Genomic DNA, 5,864 nt, shown 5'->3' with positions numbered 1-5,864 from the left:
TCGCCTAGGCTGGAGTGCAGTGGCCGGATCTCAGCTCACTGCAAGCTCCGCCTCCCGGGTTCACGCCTTTCTCCTGCCTCAGCCTCCCGAGTAGCTGGGACTACAGGCGCCCGCCACCTCGCCCAGCTAGTTTTTTTGTATTTTTTTTTAGTAGAGACGGGGTTTCACCGTGTTAGCCAGGATGGTCTCGATCTCCTGACCTCGTGATCCGCCCGTCTTGGCCTCCCAAAGTGCTGGGATTACAGGCTTGTGCCACCGCGCCCGGCCTTAATTTTTATATTTTTAGTAGAGATGGGGGTTTCACCATGTTGGCCAGGCTGGTCTCAAACTCCTGACCTCAAGTGATTCATCCACCTCAGGTTCCCAAAGTGCTGGCATTACAGGCGTGAGCCACCATGCCTGGCCATAAAGTCAGTTCTTAATTAAAACTTGGCAATGGGGTTTGCAAACAGTACTGGGAATTGGGTCATGAGGCCTAGGAGACGAGTAAGGAAGAATAAGAGGTTGGAGCCAGAGGTCAAGGAAACTTGGGTCTTGCCCTGACTCTTCCACTAACTTGCTGTTAAGACTTTGGGCGGGTCACTGCCTTACCCTGGACCTGGGTGACAGTCCTCGTCTGTAAACTGGGGACAATGCCATCTCTCTACAGGGTTTCTCTGAGAAAAGACTAAGTGATATAGGTGGGAAGCAAGATAAGATTTTGCTATTCTTCCTCTCTGCCCCTACAACACCCCCCATGTATTCCAGACTGAGATTCTTACTGTTTGTGATGTCACTGTGACTGTCTCTGACCTTCTCTTTTTCAGATTCTTTAAGGGAGCTTTCTCCAAAACCAAAACTCAAGAGAAGGCGAATAAAGGAAGCCCCAGAAACTCCAGAGACTGACCCATAAGAAGACCAGCTGGGACAAAGGGCCAGCTTGCCCTGGCTCTCAGAGCACGGGGAATGGAGACCAAAAAGGGAAAAGAATTGTCCTTATCAAAAGGATTCTCAGGTCTTAATTAGGAATAAATGAAGTGGGAAATAAACATTCTTATGACAGTTCTACCTCACTTGGCCAACAGCCATCATTCATACATTTTTAATTTGTTTGAAAAATATTTGCCAGCCACCTTCTAAGTGGCAGGTGTCCCACATATGCACAGATGAATAAGATGTGGTCACTTTGTTGGGGACCATCACAGTCTAGTGGAGCAGACAGACATAGAAAAGACACAACAGCAGGTGACTGGAGCAGGCCTCAGGGGAGTTAACAAAGGAGCTGGGTGTTTGCCAGGGGAGCACACAGGTAGGGAGGGAGGGAGCCTGGGGTCAGGATGGCAAGCCTGGCAGCCTGCCTGCATCATCTGGACTTCATTTAGTGGGTAGCTTGGGATGGGCAGTGGCAAGGGATGTGTCAAGCAGTGGAATGAATGGGTGTGACTAGGGTATTGGGGAGATGTTCTGGTGACTGTGAACAAAGTGCATGGTAGTGAGCAAGGCTAGAGGCAGGAGACCAAACAGGAAACAACACTGATGGTCTTAGCTAACATGATGGCTCGAGCCAGCAGTCACAAAACCACAGCCTGCGCACTAAAGTAAGGCTACCGATGTGTTTTGTTTGTCCCTGGTCATGTTCTACTTGTTTAAAACACTTTAAGGCTGGGCATGGTGCCTCATGCCTGTAATCCCAGCACTTTGGGAGGCTGAGGTGGAAGATCGTTTGAGTTCAGGAGTTCCAGACTAGCCAGGGCGATATGGCAAAACTCCATCTCTACAAAAAAATTAGTTGTTCATAGTGACATGCACCTGTAGTCCCAGCTACTTGGGAGGCTAAGGTGGGAGAGTCGATTGAGTCCATGTGTTAGTCTTTTCTCCCACTGCTAATAAAGACATACCTGAGACTGAGTACTTTATAAAAGAAAGAGGTTTGATAGACTCAGTTCCACGTGGCTGGGGAGGCCTCACAATCATGGCAGAAGGCAAATGAGGAGTAAAGTCACATCTTACATGGCAGCAGGCAAGAGAGTGTGTACAGGAGAACTCCCCTTTATGAAACCATCAGATCTCATGAGACTTATGAGAACAGCATGGAAAGAAACCCACCCTCATGATTCATTACCTTCCACTGGGTCCCTCCCACAACAAGTGGGTATTATTACAATTAGAGGTGAGATTTGGGTGGGGACACAGAGCCAAACCATACCATTGCACCCTGGCCCTTCCCAAATCTCATGTACTCACATTTCAAAACCAATCATGCATTCACAAAAGTTCTCCAAAGTCTTAATTCATTTCAGCATTAACCAAAAGTTCAAGTCCAAAGTCTCATCTGAGACAAGGCAAGTCCCTTCTACCTATGAACCTGTAAAATCAAAAGCTGAGTTAGTTACTTCCGAGATACAATGGAGGTACAGGAATTGGGTAAATTCACCCATTCCAAATGGGAGAAATTGGGCAAAATGAAAAGACTACAGGTCCCATGCAAGTCCAAAATCCAGCAGGGCAGTCAAATATTAAAGTTCCAAAAAGATCTCTTTTGAACTCCATGTCTCACATCAAGGTCATGCTGATGCAACAGGTAGGTTCCCATGGTCTTGGGCAGCTCTGGCCCTGTGCCTTTGCAGGATACAGCTCCACTCCTGGCTGCTTTCATAGGCATTGAATGTCTGCCGCTTTTCCAGGCACATGGTGAGCTGTTGGTGGATCTACCATTCTGGGGTGTGGAGGGCAGTGGGCCTCATCTGACAGCTCCATCAGGCAGTGCCCCAGTGGGAACTCTGTGTGGAGTTTTCCCACCTTACATTTTCCTTGCACACTGCCCAAGCAGAGGTTCTCCATAAGGGCTCCACCCCTGCAGCATACCTCTGCCTGGACATTCAAGCATTTACATACATCCTCTGAAATCTAAGTGGAGGTTCCCAAACCTCAATTCTTGACTTCTGTGCATCCACAGTCTCAACACCATGTGGAAGCTGCAAGAGTTGGGGCTTGCACCTTCTGAAGCTATGGCCCAAGCTGTACCCTTTTAGCCATGCTGGAGCAGCTGGGCTCTAGGGCACCAAATCCCGAGGCTGCACATAGCAGGAGAGCCCTGGACCTGGCCCAGAAAAACATTTTTTCCCTCCTAGACCTCTGGGCCTGTGATGGGAGGCATTTCCAAGAAGGTCTCTGGCATGCCCTGGAGATATTTTCCCCCATTGTCTTGAGGATTAGCATTAGGCTCCTCCTCACTTATGCCAATTTCTGCTGCAGCTTGAATTTCTCCCCAGAAAATGAGTTTTTATTTTTCTATCACATCATCAGGCTTCAAATTTTGTAAACTTTTTTTTCCCAAGCCAAACTGTATCCAGCTTTATTAAAGATACTTTCCATAAACAATCACAGTATTTCAGGTAGGACATGGCCAGACAACCATTAACAGTATACAACAACTTTCAAACTCCCGGGATTCTTCAATGGACTACCAAAAAGAAAGTCACTGTAAAATCCAATGAAGTCTTCATCTGATGCTCTTAACAGGGAAAGTTTAGAGAGAGGTTGACGTTTCACATTCAGCATGTTGTTTAATAGCTTTTCACAAGCCGACCCTGACTTTCAGGAAGTGAAATGAAAATAGCAGAATTTATCTGAAGATTCACAATCTAGAAATGGAACCACTGCTCTTTTGACAGGTGCCATCTCAGTGGCATCACTGGAAAGTCCAGATTGTCCGACACACTGGTAACCAATGACTAGGGATCAGGTCCCAACAGACGTCTGGGCTTAAGGGAGTTAAGTGTATGCTGAAAGGTGTAAAGGGAGAAGAGGACATGAAAACAGATTTGTTTTTCCACACCACAAGGCTTTTGTGCCAAGGTAGCCATGTGTGTCAAAAGTAGGGAATCCCTCTTCCTGAGAGCCAAAATGAAGTCTCTCAAAAATAGAAATGAAAGGTGTTTTCCCCGCATCAGTTCAGCTTCGGAGACATTCTATTAGTGACATATGCCTCTTCCCCCAGAAACAACAATGAAGTGTTCTGTGTGCTAACAGCATAGCTTTAAAAAAAAAAAAAGTGAAATAAAATTCTGCATTTTTATAAAACTTGATAAAAAATAGTATTTCAAACTGTATAGTCAGCAGATGTACACACAGTTATCAAAAATGCACACACTTCATTTGGCATCTCCAGCACCTTCAGCTTTCTGTGCCTGGTCTGTTTTGGCGTCTCCATTTTCTGCAGAGTTATTCCCCTCCTTGCCAGCATCAGCTTTTCCCTTTTTCCCTTTGGGTAGCTTCTCTCCCTTCTTTGCAGGGGCCTTTTTACGCTTGGGCTCTGGCCTTGGAAAAGCAGGTTTAGCAGACAACCTCGGGGATCTTCTCTGTGGTTCGTCCTTCATCTTGACTTTATCTTCTTTAACATCCCCTTCAGCCTTTCTCTTGGGCATGGTGGCGGCGACGATGGCATCGGGACTAGGCACTGGGCGCAGGATGCAGGGGCGCGGGGTTTGGTCGGTCCGGGGATCGTTCTCGCTTCTTCTTCCTCCAAACTTTGTGAACTTTTGTCATTTCCAGGAGGGAAAGTAGGTCCAATCATTCCCCAAAAACATAAATGACATATTCTCCAGGGCTCTGCCTGAGGCAGCGGCATTTAGGGTGCAGGGCTGCCCTGGAGCAGGAGAGGCCAGGGCGGATGGGTGTGACTCTTCTCCCTCCCTCCCTCGATTTGTGTTCAGAAATGAGTATCGTCATAGACTTACAATGCTAAACTGAACATCAGTCTAGTCTCGAAGAAGGAGTTCAGGGAAGCATGAATGGGGGAAGCGGCCATTTCTTTCTTCCTTATCGTCACCGCCTCCTAGAAGTGGCAAGATAAGACGGCCAAGGCACAGGCCTGGGGCCAGCCTGGCTTGGTTAGACCCTGACAGTTTTGCCAAAGCAGGGAGGATTTCAGAGAGACGGGAAGTCGGGCAGGAGGGTGTCCATGACGACTACGGGCTTTCCAATGTCTTCTACTCCTGAGAGATTTCACTGACAAGTGGAATGTGGCTGTTTTGGGAACAGTCCAAAATACGAAGTGTCCCCAGTGGGCAAGGCAGCACTGCCACCTAGAGGAATTATGAGACACTACAGCCTTGTCCTTTCAACCAACGTGTGCAAACCAACGTGTTTTCCTCTTCACAAGATGAAGAGGAGAGAAGGGGGCCAGGGGTTCCCTTATCAACTTTGAGAACCAATCGGGACGCCTAAAGGCAAAAATAGACAAGTGAGGCTTGGTTTTGAAGCTTTCTTTTTTATTTTTATTTTTTCCTTAGATGGAGTCTCGCTCTGTCACCCAGGCTGGAGTGCAATGGTGCAGTCTCGGCTCACTGCAACCTCCGCCTCTCAGATTCAAGCGATTCTCCTGCCTCAGCCTCCCAAGTAGCTGGGCTTACAGGAGCGCGCCACCATGCCTGGCTAATTTTTTTTTTTTTGTATTTTCAGTAGAGACGGGGTTTCACCATGTTGTCCAGGCTGGTCTCGAACTCTGCTGGCCTCCGCCTACCAAAGTGCTGGGATTACAGGAGTGAGCCACCACACCTGGCCAATTATTATATTTCTTGTTTATTAACTGTCTTCTCCCTTAGAGTGTAAGTTCCACAAGGTTAGAGATTTTTGTCTGTCCTGTTCATTGCTGTATCCAAAACAATTACAATAGTATTCAGCATGTAATAGGTACTTAGCAAACTTTTAATGAACGAACGAGAGAATTCCAAAACAGAGAATTCTGACCAACCACCTCCTCGTTCAGAGGGGAAAACAGAGGCCCAAGAAGAAAGGCGACTCTTCTAAGCAGAACAGAAATTACAACTCAGGTCCCCCAGGCCAGCGCACTTCCTACATACCAATAATGTATGTTTCACCTA

The 5,864-nt window shown here is 47.2% G+C and overlaps 1 pseudogene; it reads right to left on the bottom strand.

Moving 5' to 3' along the window:
- Nucleotides 1-4,133: 4,133 nt before the first annotated feature.
- On the bottom strand, nucleotides 4,134-4,406 carry LOC112616881 (annotated as a pseudogene).
- Between the last annotated feature and the right edge of the window lie 1,458 nt (nucleotides 4,407-5,864).

This window comes from Theropithecus gelada, unplaced genomic scaffold (genome assembly GCF_003255815.1).
Source record: "Theropithecus gelada isolate Dixy unplaced genomic scaffold, Tgel_1.0 HiC_scaffold_1214, whole genome shotgun sequence".
NCBI lineage: Eukaryota > Metazoa > Chordata > Mammalia > Primates > Cercopithecidae > Theropithecus > Theropithecus gelada.
Note: the sequence above shows the minus strand (reverse complement) of the source record. Positions and strands in the feature narration are given on the sequence as shown.